This window comes from Dreissena polymorpha, chromosome 13, assembly GCF_020536995.1.
Source record: "Dreissena polymorpha isolate Duluth1 chromosome 13, UMN_Dpol_1.0, whole genome shotgun sequence".
Classification (NCBI taxonomy): Eukaryota; Metazoa; Mollusca; class Bivalvia; order Myida; family Dreissenidae; genus Dreissena; species Dreissena polymorpha.
In genome coordinates, this window is record NC_068367.1 from 19,944,528 (window position 1) to 19,961,428 (window position 16,901).

At 35.5% G+C, this 16,901-nt stretch overlaps 2 long non-coding RNA genes across 3 annotated transcripts; one reads left to right on the forward strand and one right to left on the reverse strand.

Moving 5' to 3' along the window:
* Positions 1-5,933: 5,933 nt before the first annotated feature.
* LOC127856216 (uncharacterized) lies at positions 5,934-9,800 on the forward strand. 2 transcript variants are annotated; one of them, XR_008037906.1, is made up of 4 exons: positions 5,934-7,270; positions 7,694-7,827; positions 8,387-9,176; positions 9,289-9,800. It is a non-coding gene; the product is annotated as an uncharacterized LOC127856216 (long non-coding RNA). The 2 variants fall into 2 exon arrangements; XR_008037905.1 differs by having other exon boundaries at positions 5,946-7,270; positions 8,387-9,800.
* A 709-nt stretch (positions 9,801-10,509) lies between these two features.
* Positions 10,510-13,046, reverse strand: LOC127856045 (uncharacterized). The gene is made up of 3 exons (XR_008037828.1): positions 12,624-13,046; positions 11,507-11,636; positions 10,510-10,758 (listed from the first exon to the last, which is right to left on the reverse strand). It is a non-coding gene; the product is annotated as an uncharacterized LOC127856045 (long non-coding RNA).
* Between the last annotated feature and the right edge of the window lie 3,855 nt (positions 13,047-16,901).

Below are 16,901 nucleotides of genomic sequence, written 5' to 3' on the forward strand. Positions count from 1 at the left end.
TCTCCACGCCGAGTTGTCATTCCATTCTCTCACTTAATTCTCCACGCCGAGTTGTCATTCCATTCTATCACATACAATCTCCACGCCGAGTTGTCATTCCATTCTCTCACATACAATCTCCACGCCGAGTTGTCATTCCATTCTCTCACATACAATCTCCACGCCGAGTTGTCATTCCATTCTCTCACTTACAATCTCCACGCCGAGTTGTCATTCCATTCTCTCACTTACAATCTCCACGCCGAGTTGTCATTCCATTCTCTCACTTACAATCTCCACGCCGAGTTGTCATTCCATTCTCTCACATACAATCTCCACGCCGAGTTGTCATTCCATTCTCTCACATACAATCTCCACGCCGAGTTGTCATTCCATTCTCTCACTTACAATCTCCACGCCGAGTTGTCATTCCATTCTCTCACTTACAATCTCCACGCCGAGTTGTCATTCCATTCTCTCACTTACAATCTCCACGCCGAGTTGTCATTCCATTCTCTCACATACAATCTCCACGCCGAGTTGTCATTCCATTCTCTCACTTACAATCTCCACGCCGAGTTGTCATTCCATGCTCTCACTTACAATCTCCACGCCGAGTTGTCGTTCCATGCTCTCACTTACAATCTCCACGCTGAGTTGTCATTCCATTCTCTCACAATTTCCACGCCGAGTTGTCATTCCATTCTCTCACATACAATATCCACGCCGAGTTGTCGTTCCATGCTCTCATAATGGAAATACGCTTTTTTTTGGAACCAAGCGGTATTATGAGTATGCCGTATTATTATGCCAGATAAAATGTCAATAATATATAGTGGATATTCTTTTTTAACCAGGTTTTCCGAAGGAAAAAACTGGTTATTAGATTGGCGAATGCGGGCGGGCTGGCTGGCTGGCTGGTGGGCTGGCGGGCTGGCTGGCGGGCGGGCGGAACAAGCTTGTCCGGGCCATAACTATGTCGTTCATTGTCAGATTTTAAAATCATTTGGCACATTTGTTCACCATCATTGGACGGTGTGTCGCGCGAAATAATTGCGTCGATATCTCCAAGGTCAAGGTCACACTTTGAGTTCAAAGGTCAAAAATGGCCATAAATGAGCTTGTACTGGCCATAACTATGTCATTCATTGTGAGATTTTAAAATCATTTGCTACATTTGTTCACCATAATGGGACGGTGTGTCGCACGAAAGAATCACGTCAATATCTCTAATGTCAAGGTCGCCACGACTAAAAATAGATTTTTTTTAAAAACAAACTTACAAAGGGGGTTAATTTTGTTTGTTCATTTCAAAAGTTCAGTTTGAGTTTTCTCCCTTTATCAGATTTTTTTTTCACAATGAAAACCTGGTTTTGTGACAATTTTGTCCCTTGTGTATTTGTTGGATTCGGTAAATTATCCATTTGAATTCACGAGTGATTAGATAATTTAAATGTTAACAATCCGAGCAGCCACAAGTGAAATTCACTTGAACATCTAAATATGTAAGGAATCCACGTCACAAGCTTTACCTTAATTTGAAATTCTAAATTGAATCATGTGCATGCAACAAAAACAATAGCGCCACATGACTATCCATGAAATCTACAAATAAGCATTTGAATGAATAATACAAGGACACATGCAGTTTTATTGGACTTCAACATTAAGTATTTAGACGATAATAGAATGCACTCGACGAATTACATTACTATCCATGAAATCTACAAATACAAATTTGAATGAATAATACAAGGGCGCATGCAGCTTTATTGGACTTCACCATAAAGTATTAAGACGAAAAATAGAATGTACTCGACGAATTTTCAGTCCGCAGTGGAAGGCAAATCATACACGAAGCCGTTACATCTACACGCGAAAGATATTGCATACATTCCGTCATTATCGGTAAGACCAATCCGCGCTATGTTGCGTTCGAATTGTTGATGACAATAAAAAGGACGATATCATATAAAATATATGGTCCTAGTCCTGCAAACAAAATCATTAATATATGTATGTGTAATAAAGTCATCATTTGTTGTAAATGCATGTTCGGTTTGACATTTAAGTATAGCTCATATCATCCATATGTTTTAAAATATGTTATAATTATATTGACTCTGTCCTGTTTTCATTAATAATTGATGGTCACGCCTTTTTAGCTCACCTGAGCAAAACGTTTTCATGTGGAACTTTTCGGATAACCGTTTGACCTTTGTGCGTCTTCAATATTTAAGTTGTAAACGCTAGAGACCACATGTATTGCCCACTCTTCATGAAACTTGGTTAGAACATTTTTAGCTCACCTGAGCACAATGTGCTCATGGTGAGCTTTTGTGATCGCCTTTTGTCCGTCGTCCGTTGTGCGGTGTCAACATTTGCCCTGTTAACTCTTTAGAGGCCACATTTTTAATCCAATCTTCATGGAATTTGGTCACAAGATTGGTCTGAATAATATCTTGGATGAGTTCGAAAATGGCTACGTTTGCTTTAAAAACATGGCTGCCAAGGGGCGGGGCATTTTTCCTTATATGGCTATATATGGCTTTAGTAAAATCTTGTTAACACTCTAGAGGTCACATTTATTGTCTGATTTTCATGGAACTTGGTCAGAAGATTCATCCTAATAACATCTTGGACGAGTTCGAAAATGATGCCAGGTGGTTGAAAATCATGGCCGCCAGGGGGCGGGGCATTTTTCCTTAAATGGTTATTATAAAACCTTGTTAACACTCTAGAGGCCACATTAATTTTGCGATCTTCTTGAAACTTGGTCAGAAGATTTGTCCCATGGATATCTTGGATGAGTTCGAAAATAGTTTCGGTTGCTTTAAAAACATGGCCACCAGGGGGCGGGGCATTTTTCCTAATATGGATATATATTGCGTTAGTTAAACATTATTAACACTCTATAGGCCACATTTATTGTCCGATCATCATGAAACTTGGCCAGACAATTTGTCCCAATGATATCTGGGATGAGTTCGAAAATGGTTCCGGTTGATGGAAAAACATGGCTGCCAAGGGTTCGTTGCATTTGCCTTATATAGCTATAATAGTAAAACTTTGTTAACACTCTAGAAGCCACATTTATTGTCCGATTATCATGACACTTTGTCAGAAGATTTGTCCCAATGATATCTCTGACAAGTTCGAAAATGGTTCCATTTGCTTGAAAAACATGGCCACCAGGGGGCGGGGGCATTTGTCCTTATATGGCTTCATGAATCTTAATGAAACTTTGTCAGAATCTTTGTTTAAATGATGTCTTGGATGTGTATGGAAATGGTTCTGGTCTGTTGAAAAACGTGGCTTCCAGGGTGTTCACTAGCCATGAAAGTTGGTTAGAACATTTGTTCTAATGACATCTTGGGCTGCACAGAATAGATCAGTTCCTTTGAATCTCAGGTGAGCGACTTTGGGCCTTTCAGGCCCCCTTGTTTTTTAAACTGTGTAACGCGGGGTCAAAAACTAGGTCACTATGTCAACTTAAAGAAAAAGTCGGTAACACTAAAAGTCATATTGCTTAATCATAATGAAGCTTTGTTCAGGTCTGTTGAATAACATCGCCACCAGAGCGGGTTATTTTTCCTTATATGGCTATAATAACATCGTTTGAATACTATTGTGTTGCCCAATCTTCTTGAAACTTTCTCAGAAACAATTTTCCCAATAATATCTTGTCTGAGTTCGAAACTGGGTCGCATGCGGTCAAAATATAGGTCACTATCAAATAATTGAAATGGTTTGTGAATATACAGAGGCCCAATCTTGATGAAACTTGCCAAATTTTATCAATTAATATCGAAGCCAACTGGGTCATAAATGGTAAAAAAAGGTCACTTGATCGAATTAAAAACAAAGCCTGGGACAACTAGTGGTACAATGTATTGCCTAATCTTTTTGAAACTGGGTAGGAACGTTTTTTATAATCGTAGATCTGCACCCGATTGTATAAACGCTGGTTAAAGTTACCGCTCGGTAACATTCCAACCTTGGTAAGTTTGCGGTTATTCAGGTATAGTAACCTTCAAGGTAACTCGATTGTATAAACACGATATACCTCAAAGTAACCTAACCGCGCATAGTGGAATTTAACCACCGGTAACTTTAACCAAAACATTCCCACAATGCATTTTCTAATGACAAAATTTTCGCGCGAAGTGTCACGCTTATAAACAGCGACTTGTATTTTTTTTTTATCAAATTCATTTACAAATGAATTCACAATAAAATAAAGTGTAAATTTTAACTATGAGTTCATCAAAATGACCAGGGACAAATTGATAATGATGTCGGGCTTTGCATGATTTAGCGGAATCCCTGGTGCTTCCAAACTGCAAGAAAGTGCTTACAAAGACGTCTATTCTTCTAGTTGTTCTAGATGTAACATAAAAATTATACATGGTCGTCGTAACATGCTAGACTATTCTTCTAATTTGGCTTATGTTTACAATAAACTTACTTACTTTCTTGTACAATTAGGGATTTACTATAGACAAGTAAAACATTGTTCAAGTTTAAATATATCTTTGTATGCAGAAATCTGCAAATGCAACCGAGTTCACCAACGGCTATTATTTGTGTCGTGTTCTGAGAAAACTGGACATAATGCATGTGCGTAAAGTGTCGTCCCAGATTAGCTTGTTAAGTTCGCACAGGCTAATTAGGGACGTCACTTTCCGCCAAAAATTGATTTTTGCTAAGAAGGGACTTCATTTTAACAATAAATGTCATAAAAGCGGAAAGCGTCGTCCCTGATTAGCCTGTGCGAACTGCACAGGCTAATATGGGACGACACTTTAAGCACATGCATTATGCCCATTTTTCTCAGAGCACGACACATTTGATTAACTGCTCCGATTCATTTTAACAGCAGTAATGTACATAGAGTACATGACGTAGCGTGTGACGAAGAAGAAAGTTTATTAAGTTATCATTTGAATATAATGATATGATGGCATAAGGGTCTTTATTTAACTATGCTTAAATAATTATCAAAGACCCTAGATGCAAACTCGTCAATTATTGAATTAAATGATTTTATTTATGGATTTTAAAGGATTATTAAAGGTAAGATACTAGTTCGAACGTGTTTTGTTTTTTGTTTGTACTTTTGTTGTTCCCTGTTCTCGGAGAAATGATTTTAACATGGGCGCCATTGATGCATCGGATCACACACTGCATACCTATAACATAATATAAGAAACACGTTCTGTGCGTCCTTAAATTCGTCGTCCGAAGTCGGAAATCGTATTGCCCTGTAAATTAAGTCAAATAATGTGTCAGTCGCTGCAATTTGTTGTTTACTCGTCGAAATTGTGAAGATCGTCGATGGTTAGCTTTTATAATGTCGCGCGCCGCAGCCATTTTGTGTAAGCTTCCTCTCGGTTACTTGTACTTACCCACCTAGGGAAGCAAGGTATGTTTTAACTGGGTTTTAACCGATCGGTATAACTTACCCAATTTTATACAAACGCTTACCGACCAGGGAGCCGTTTCATCAACGATTTACGACTAGTTGTAAATTACGATTTACATAAATTACGATGTTTCAATGAAATCGTGTTTCATCAAGCAAATCGTAAATTAAAATTACATAAATTTCATACATAAATATACGACTGGGTAAGGGCACCCGTAAATTAACGTAATGGCGGTCGTTTTTGTCATCCAAGATGGCAGGAGACGAACAATTACCAATGTCAAGGCTTTTAATGGAGAGATTGTTCTCGAAAACCTAAGAGATGAGAACATTGCTTCGATATATCGTCTAAGTAAGGGCGGAATAGAGCGATTGTTGGTTTTGATCGGGGAAGACATAGCACCAACTTGCCGGCGAGCTCATCCCTTTCATTCCGTCGCTTAGGTATGTAAATAAGGCGAAGAAATCATTGATTTAAACAAGTATAATTATAAAATTGTATTTATTTTCAAATAGCTAATAAGTAGCATTTAACCCAAAAACTTGAGAGTAGTTGCCCTTTGTTTACTTAGCATTTGACAACTCGGATTTTGCAAAATGGTTGAAGAATAAGTTATTGTTGTATCTTTTCTTAATAAAAGCATTCGATGATTACCGTTATTAGTTTAAGCATTTATTGTTGTGTTTCTTTACAAATGACTTTATGTTAAACTCATTCTATTTTGTGTCGACGTGTACTAATCGATGACTTTAAGTGCAGACTGATTTACCCCACCCGCTAATGTTGAACTTGTAGTTGTTCTACTTCCAAATGTTATGACTGAACAATACTTTACCTCGAAATTGTTGATTATAACATCGTGATCATGAAAATGAATATGACATCATGATATTGTTTGTGTTTGCTATTTTTAAACAAGTTATTGTATTGGTGAGTTAAGTAGATGCTGAGTAATGGTACCTTATGTATTTAATAATTGTAGAAAAATCACCTTAATTGTTTCTATATTGTTCTCATTTGATTACAATGTTGTTCGATTGGTCATTGTCAGCTCGGATACTACTTACCTGTACCCCGGGTACTCTTTAAGTATACTTACATGTAGAGCTAACCCTGTTACAGTTAATATACTTTAATATAGCCGGAAATTTAATGCTAAATGGGTTGTTGTAGGCTTAATTTTTTTAATTATGTTCACATTAATGTCATTTTTTTTCTCAAATAGTCTTTATATCATCGAAATTTATACTCAAAAAGCATATTGATGCAGTTTTTTCAAAAGGTAAGTTTAATTTAGATAAACAATATGGCTTTACATTTATCTGTAGTGCACTGTACCACATCGAATTTTGGGCAATAATACAACTCCGGTACAGTCTAATAAGGACCGGGTACGTTTAAGTATATAAACCTTACCCGAGGTACATGCAAGTATGCTTAATGATACCGGGGGTACATGTAAGTAGTACCCAAGCTGTGAATAACCAATCGAGCGTGAGTAAAGTAAATTGTACCTTATGTCTTTAATAATTGCAGAACAATTACCTTAATTATTTCTATATTGTTTCCATTTGATTACAATTTATTTATTTGTCAAATTCAATTCTGCAGTGCTATAAATATGCACCCCCCATCCAAAAAATTTATTTCGTGCATATTGATGGGGCTTTTTTATTTATTTACTCCCTTTTCTTCATTCCTCCTTTTTGTGTTGGTAATGTGAACATGAAATGATGAGCACTTTCATGTTAATAAACTTTTATTTTTTTTATAGATTTTGGCATATTGCATATTGCCAAGGGAGATGTTTACTGAGGATTCCATGCCATTAATGTGCAGGCTGTTGCTGACGCCAGCATGAGGTAAATGTAAATACAGTATTATGATTCATTACCTTATCATTAAATTTGGTATAAAAGCAGATAAATACCATAAAAGGTTGAAATAAGCGTAATGCTTATCATCTTTGACATCTAATAATCATTAGTTACGTACATGCGCAAAAATCATTAACTACCACAATAAGCACCATTAGCACTGTGTGATCAAGCTTTTGTTCTTTTATGTATTAGCCAATGCAGCTATCAGTATTATCTTTAAATATTGTCTTAAGTTACATTATTTCATCTAGGTAAGGTAACTAAAATATAGTGATTTGATAATACTTAAGCTAGTTTTGTGAAAATTATTGAGATGCTTTTCTACCTTAATCTAACAATATTAACTGTGGACTGCTGTTTTATCAAAGACAAAGCAACTGCCCAATAAAATATTTCAATTTACAGCAATATCTGAGCACCAATCATGAGGGTCATCTGCTGGGAGATAGTGGGTATCCGTTAAGGACTAACCTGATGACCCCTTAACCTCATCCCTCCCATTCTGCGGAACAGGCCTACAATGACCATCTATGTAGAGGGTGGGTAGTAGAAAGGGCATTTGGAGTGTTGAAATCACGAGATTGGAAACATATTATATAGGTTGTGAAATATAAGTCTTATTAGTGCGAGATCAACTTACCACACAGTATTTAAATGAAGTATTAGTGCCAATCTCTTTCTGACAGTGTCTTAAATCAAACGTAACTTTTAAAGCTTGATAACGTACAACTTTAATAATCAAATTTTAGAATTTATATGTAAATTAACTTTTATAATAACTGAGGGTTGTTTGCATGTGTAAATATCATGTTTCATAACAAAATGTCCGTTTAAATAAACTGATGATTTATTCATTTTATTTTAAATCTTAAAAATTCATTTTGCTTATCCTCAGACTCTCTGTATGAAATATTGTTTACTAGTGCATTTAAATGATATTGTGCATTAATAGTGAATACAGGCACAAATAAAGTGTTTTGTAGGCTATATATTATATATAATTTATATTTGAAATTAAATTAATGTCAATGGTATCAGGACAATTTAGTCACTTAGACAAATGTCTATGTTAAAGAAATACTTTTGATATTTGTTTAGATATCTGCATGCCACTGGTGGATGTTGGCCTTTCAAGTCCAATAAGTGCTGTGAAATATCAACTGTGTACATGCCCCTGCATAACCTGTGTCTGAATTCAAACGTTCCACTGATAGAGGAATTGGTTGGAAATGTGATGGAACCGGAAGTTATGAACAACACACCAGTACATTGAGCAGCATGTGATAAGAGGCAGCAGCTGATCAAACTGTTTCATAAAATGTGTTAAAAATTTATAGTTATAAATGTTATAAAGTGATAGATGGCTCGAGTCTTCTCTGAATAGGCAGAGCTACACTACTCAGCCAAATGGCGTAAAGTTGTGTCATAGCTGATTTGGAAGGATTGGTATTCCTGGTCGTCTAGACACAATAGTTACAACAGCTGATGTTTGCATGTTTTATAATTGTGTATGCATAATTTGTCTAATATTTACTCAAGGTTATAGGTTTGTGAAAGAAAAAAATGTCAATGTTCTGAGGACCAATAAAAAAAGTCATGTGTTAGGTATTACCAAGTGCTTGATTTAATATTTATTTTAAAGGGAACTTTTCCTAAATTTTGGCAGATATTCAAGTTTTTCATTAAACGCTTTTATATTGATACATGTAAACACTGGATCTAAAAAGCTCCAGTAAAAAAAGAATACAATTAAAGAAAGATAAAAAGTAACTCCTACAGGGCTCAAACCACTGACCCCTGAAATAAAAGCCTCACACTAAGACCACTTGTCCGTCCATGTTGATACAATGAGTGATGTATTTTACACTTTATATAAGCAATCCTTATCGTGTCACAAAATATTACGACAACAACAGAACTCTACAAATTATTCAATCGTCAAGTGTTGCAGCAGATAGTTGCAACGCTTTAAAATTTTCAAGTTTTTAAATCGTCAAAAGTTGCATATAATGGATATTTTAGAGCATGGTAAATGTTCAGTATTACTGTTTCCTCACAAATATCATAACTACAACAAATGTTGCGAATCTTAAACTTATTTTTTTTAATTTAGTCAATTTACCAAAACTGGAAAAGGTCCCTTGAATATTGAACAGTTATCTGAGCTCCAGAAAAGATCATATACTCAAGGTACTTTTCCCCATTAACAATTATTCAAGTGATATTTTACCCACTGACTTTCGCTCTAAAAGGTGTTCTCTGTAATGAACATTCTCAAAGCCACATTAAAACAAGGGCTGTTAGTAAAACATGCATGCCCCCCATTTGGGCTGTCAGTTGTAGTGGCAGTCATTGTGTGAATACGTTTTTTGTCACTGTGAACTTGACCTTTGACTTAGTGACCTGAAAATCAATAGGAGTCATCTGCCAGACATGATCAATGTACCTACGAAGTTTCATAATCCTAGCTGTTGGCATTCTTGAGTTACCATCCGGAAACCATTTTACTATTTTGAGTCACCGTGACCTTGACATTTGACCTAGTGACCTGAAAATCAATAGGGGTCATCTGCAAGTCATGATCAATGTACCTATGAAGTTTCATGATCCTAGGCGTAAGCATTCTTAATTCATCATCTGGAAATCATTTTACTGTTTCAACTCACTGTGACCTTGACCTTTGACTTAGTGACCTGACAATCAATAGGGGTCATCTGCCAGTCATGATTAATCTACCTATGAAGTTTCATGATCCTATGTCCTAAGATTTCTTGAGTTATCTATCATCCGGAAACCATCTGGTGGACAGACCGACCAAGCAAAACAATATACCCCCTCTTCTTTGAAGGGGGGCATAAAAAGTGGGCTTGTAAATGTAACGGTACTTTATAATAATAAGTGTGCTGTCTATAAATATGGATATTATTGTCATAAAAAAATAGAAGTTTTCCAATATATTAGATTGTTTCCGAATGTATTTACTAAACTTTACCCCTTTATGAGTCTCTGTTCAATTATTTAGTCATCTACCGTTAAAATGTTGTTTACCTGTGCATTTTTTTTGTATTTTTATTGAAATGTTTATGATAATAATGTTTATGGTATTTGATAACAGTTGCTATTACACTAGTTTTCAATGAATAAAACACAAAGACATTCACAAATATTTATTATTAATCAGGAAGTAAAATATATTAACTGGGCATGGTATTATAATTCATATGACAATTTATATCTTACATGATAGTATGTGTAATAATAAGTTTCATGGGCTCACTGAACACCATCACATGTAAAATCAATTAAAAGTTCCAGAAACAATTGAGCAATTTAGAATTTCATTTTTTTAAAAAGAAACCAGTTCCTCATGATTATTGCTTATGTCCCTCTGAATGGCATATCTTTCCCTTGACGCCATCAACATCTCCTCCCGAGTTTTATTACGCTGTTGCTTCATTCTTCACATGTTGCTGCAAGCAGATAAATTTACTAGTTTATACATTTAACAGAACTAAATATTAAATACACAACATATGACACTATGGTCATAATAAGTTAGCATGCCTACATGACCTGGTTTTGTTTCTGAAAGTTGGTTTTTGTATTGCAAAATTAACCTAGCTTTCTGAACTTAAACTCAACATTTGTGTGTGACACTAATGCTCTACATTCCAATTTCTTTTTTAAGTACATGGATGTCGAAAGAATTAAATAAAAAATACCTTGACACACAAGTTCATACCCTGGTAAATAGGTTACCGGTAATAAAGTTAAATGAAAAAATGCAGCAATACTTTATCCCCATAAAACAGAGTACAATGAAAAACAAGAGCACCGCATAACAGGTGTGAACGCTCGGCTACGGGTGCATTTTTTAACGAATAAAAGCTTGTCAGAATTATTATAAGGTCCTTCACCTTTGACCTAGTGACCCAAATATGGGTGAGGCGTGTAGAACTCGTCAAGGTGGAGCTGCATATGAAGTTTCAAAGTTATAGGTGGAAGCACTTTGATTTTATGGCCAAAGTTCAATGCATTGACAAAATGTTAAGGACTGAGCATGACACGGACGACACGACACGCTGGCTATGACAATACCTTGGGTTTTCTTCGAAAACAGCCCAGCTTTAAATTGAAAACATAAATTGTTACATTTTCATTGTAGGAAATAATTAGCAGTCAGCTTTACTATAATCTATACAAAAAATAAATAATTACTAGTTGTTGCTTCTGCCTTCAGTTTTATGTTTTAATGTAGCTGAGTGACACAACTTCTGTTTGAGTTTTGTCAACCGTGTTCTCTGTCCATTCAATTTTGGTCCTTCAGCCAGTAATAACATTTTCTTTTCTGGAAAAACAAAGAAATGAAAACTGCATTTGTGATCTTTACATGTAACACAGTTTTGCAGAGAAAGCAATATAAATCAATGTTGATTATTTACATCTTGTGAATCAACACTATAATAAATTATTGTGGACAATGATATTTATTTAATGCTTTCCGGTGGTTTATAGAGATATATCGGTGGATTAAAACGGATAATTTCACTATTTCAAACAATGAAAATTATCAGTGAGAATTATCGATACTTTTCATTGCTTAATGTGAAATGACGTCATTTATTTGACAAAATGACGACATAATCCCAACGACATTCTTAAGTAAAACTCTTTAACAATGTATATAAACTGCGAAAAAAGCATAAAATAAAAAGAAAATTTGTTGGATTTGGTGAAATATTGATTTTAATTCACTCGTGATCAGAGAAAATATATATTTTCACTCGTGGCTGCGCCACTTGTGAAAATATCATTGTCTATGATCACTCGTGAATTAAAAACGATGATCCACCGAATCCAACATATATCCCCTATATAATAGACAAACAAATAGCATTCTCAATGATATGACATTTGTGATTACTAAACATGTTGTGTCATGTGAATCTAATACCTTATTGAAATAAAATATTTGATAATTGAACACAAAAATGCTGACATGACAAACTTTCAATCCATGATGTCTTGTTATTGTCAGCCTGAATTCTGATTGGTCTCTATTAAATTATATTATGAAACTGTTAATTGATCTACACCACAGTCACATTTCTGCATAGAAAGAACAAAACAAGTAATCTTACCAATACATTTTTATTCATGGATAAAGAAAATAAGCAAAAAATCTTCATTCTTGTCAATATCAATTGCCGCCTTAGAGTCTTTTGATGATTTTTGCTTTGGCAGACACTTGGCTGAAATAATTCGTGTTCAGATTTATCCTGAACGCGAATTATTTCAGCTGTCTTCATTCATAACCAACAAGTTCTCAACTCACATTTCAACCGTCTCCATCCAAAATAACTTCTTTTTGCGTTAAGTAACGGAAGGAGAGTGTCGGCCAAACAGCAATCGGTAGCCTTCCACACCGGTCTACACGTCGTTTTCCAGTGTTTGTTTTTGTTTCGATTCACAACTAGCATTGTTTTTGTTAGTCCAAATAATTAGACGTAATTCGACCTCATATTTATAGGAGTATGTTTTTTTGTGCGATGTTTGCCTTAGCTGACAGAACGCGCGAAAATTACGTCATGCAATTTTTCAGACTGTGTCACTATTTTTTTCGGTTACAAAATACGTATATTTAAGTAGTCGTATTTTATGTATGTTGCATTTACGATTTCGTTGATGAAACGGAGTTTATGTAAAATCGTAAACGACTACATTAATCTCGATACATAATTTACGATCGTATAAAAATACGTAATTATTGATGAAACGGCCCCCAGTTACCAACAAGTTACCGACTTTTAACCGCCGGTATGTGGTTAACCGCCGGTTTAACTGTTTATACAATCGGGTGCTAGCGACATCGAAACTGGGCCACGATGGATCATAATGATATATCAGCCGAGTTCAAAGCTTGATTAGTGGGGTTAAAAATTAGGGTCAGGTTTCAAAATACCAAATACTTGTGAACGCTATAGAAGTCATATATATTTCCCAAACTTCATGAACTTGGTCTTTACATTTGCCCCAATGATGTGCCCGTCATGTTCGACATTGGGAAATGTGGGATCACAATGCATGTTTCATTTGACTCGTGATTGAGTGTTTCTTATTATCCAAATTAAAGATAAAGGCTTGTAAACAGGCAAGGTTAAACATTTTTCCCAATCTTTATGAAACTTGTTGCTGAAAACATCTGTCCCGATGATATATGGATTGATTAATGTGTTATCAAGGTCTAAGTCACAGGGTCAAATTAACTCAAAATCTGGCCACTGTATTGCCCAATCATCATCACAATTGCTCAGAATACTATTCTAATGATGTTTAGTGCGTTCTAAAATTATGCTCCAAACATCGAAAACCTTATCAAAACAGGTTTACTCCTTCGGGTCTTACTTGTGTATTAAACATTTGTTTCTTAACGTTATTTGTAAGCACACTTGTATATCAATGTTGGATAGCGGAAAGGTAATAAACGGTCCCATTTCGGTATACAGATGTACACGAAAGTACACGTATCACGTGATTTTTTACACACATTTAAATAGACATGTTGCTTATCCACAATATTATAGTGAATAATGGTTAATGTGTGCCCGTATATTTCACTACAATCAGGATCTAAATGAGCCGCGCCCTGTGAAAAGGGGGTTTAATGCATGTGGGTAAAGTGTCGTCCTAGATTAGCCTTTGCAGTCCGCACAGGCTTATCAGGAACAACACTTTCCGCCTAAACTCAATTTTTGCTAAGAATATACTTTCTTTTAACGACAAATCATCAAAACGGAAAGTGTCGTCCCTGATTAGACTGTGCGGACTGCACAGGCTAATCTTGGACGCTTCTTTACGCACATGCATTAAACCCCCTTTTCAAAAAGCACGACCCAAATGCAAGCTTACACTTTTTAAAGAGAATATGGCCTGTCCTCTGTGCGTTAGTTGGCTTATCGGTTCTCACTTGATGTCAACATGTCATCGATTTAAAACAAACGCATACTAACAGCCTCTTGCGACGAATGCATTCTTGGCGCACGAACACAAGAAGGACGACGTATTAAACAATGGATGTTGAAAGAAGTCATAATTGACATACGCTTCGAGTACTTAAAAACGCATTTGCCATGTACAACACCATTTGTCATTGTATGTGCAATTCCACCGAACGTTTGCAATTATTGAAGTGTTGCTGTATAAAGTTGAATGCTTTTTTAATTGTGAATAATTTTCTCCATTCCATTAAGCTTTTTATGGTTCAACGCGAAAAGTGTCAATGTATAGTTCAAAGATAAATGTCTTAGTGTAAAGATATTTGGAGGGTCTTTGAGAAAAATATAACAAATATAACATAGAGCACATTACTGCATTGTGTTATTCAAATTCAAATAGTAAAATAATCATAAGGGCGTTATCATACAGAATTAAATATGTAAACTGCATTGCTTTGCACGCTCGGGTTCGAAGCAATTTCTTCATGCCAAGAATTGATTACACAATAAAAAAGTATACGGCATCTGACGTCATATGTTTTGGTTGTTATGTCGTAAATAAATGTGTATTTTCCTTAAATGCGACTTAAAGGTTCCTCCGTCATTCTTCCGACAGCGTTGGGAATAAATTTCCGTGCTAAAGTAACGTGTATTTAAAAAAAAACGACCGTAACATTATTTAACAGGACTATTTTAATGTGTGATAAAACCTTTTTATATACGCGTACTTTCTCCGCAAAGGTCTGAACTGCTTTCTTGTTGCATTTCTTTGCTGCTGGTAAAAAGCTTTGTTGATAGATTGATGGAACAAGTCGCCCCGTTGTTGCAAAAAGCTACCATGTGCCATTTAATTTCAAGGGCACATGATGCCTTTTGTTACCAGCGGGGCGAAATATAAGTTAAACGCATAGGTCCTATCATTGACCTTAAACTGTGAAATTCAGATTGGAAACACGGATGATATGTAAGTATACCTTTGCACACAACGTAGGTATAGAAATAACCTTGTCGGCTGTGGGATTGGCATCTCATGCTGCTCCTCTGTACTTCGTGACGACACCTTGAGTTTGAGTTTTCAACATTAAACTTCATTGATTGTTCCTCTGTACTTCGTGACGAGATCTTGTCTCTGAGTTTTCAACATTAAACTTCACATAGTGTTGTTTATACTATCTGTGTGTACTTCGCGATATTCATTGCAGAGTATTGTGCCATTAAATTTTGGCCAAGTTTGGCCACTTGTTCTCGTATACGTTGTGTCGCGAACTATTCACTGCAATGTATTGTTTTCTGTGTATGTGTCACCGTTTTATTGCATTGTTATGTGCCCTTGACCTTAGGTAATTGATTCACTATATAACCGTCTGCCATATCGCAGACGACACCGTCACTAATGCTCAAGGTTTTGCACCTGATTGAAGTGAGGAATGTCGGGGATATTAGTTATTTTTAAGACTGCTCTAGTTAAGACGTATGCACATATATAATTTAGTTAAATCATTTTGAGTAAAGTTTAAGTTTAGTTTTAACTTATTTATTTTAGCTCGATTACATTGAAAGTACTTGCAACTTATTTAAAATTCTCTCGAGTCCATTTCATGGGCCTAGAACCAGTACTTGGTGTCTTTGAGGGAAATCTTAAGAATCTTTTATCTCAAGAATCATTTTTAAGGCCAAATTACAATGGATGTCATTTTTGCGAACACAAACCCGTCTCATCATGTGCGAAATGTTGTGCCATACATTCGTTATTCCTTTATTTATGAAGAAAAAACAACAGCTCGATGTTGAACTTCAAAATGTTTATATTGTATTCAAACGTGAATATCTTATCTTGATTACTGTATACATATTTGCAAAATGTACTGATCATAATGCTTTTATGTCAACATTATCATGTTTTAGTTCTAAACACTTGTTTAATTAAGTAAGTGTTGTTGATATATGGACCCTTTGTTGAAAAACGTAATGAGAGAGCTTCATTTTTTTCACAACGATGTAAGAAGTTACTGATTAATTGTGTTGCTATGTGTACACATATATGTGTAGACTGTATAATCAGTTGTTGCTATTTTTTGTTTTCGGGTTTTCGTACTTCAATTGTCGGAATTCCTTATCTTTCTTCAATTGGCGTGTTCTTTCAAACTGACTGAAACAGCTCGGATGATTACAAATGGTTGTATTTGCGATAGCATCTTCCAATGATAGGAACAATTGCTTTTGGTGATAGGCTCCGGGTGAGGTGTAACTTAGGTAAATCGAGCAGACTTTGCTTCTCCGAAGTTATGCGTTGTTTTGATTGTTAGTTTGTGCTGTTTTTAAGTAAAAACATCCACGTATAAAACAAGCCACTTTTATGGAAAATCAGTCTTGTCTTATATGTTATATTAAACGTCGATAGTTTGCGTAAAAGTAATCACTATATATCATTACGTATACAAATTGCAGCCAATATGATAAGACTTCAACTGAATTCCATAGAACACACATACATACGAACGCCGACGTTCATTTTTTGCATCAAATACTTGAGAGAAAAAAACCTAGCAAGACTAAATTATTTTATTTTTATGTATAATTACATTGAACAAAATGAACGACAGGTGGAATTTTAATCG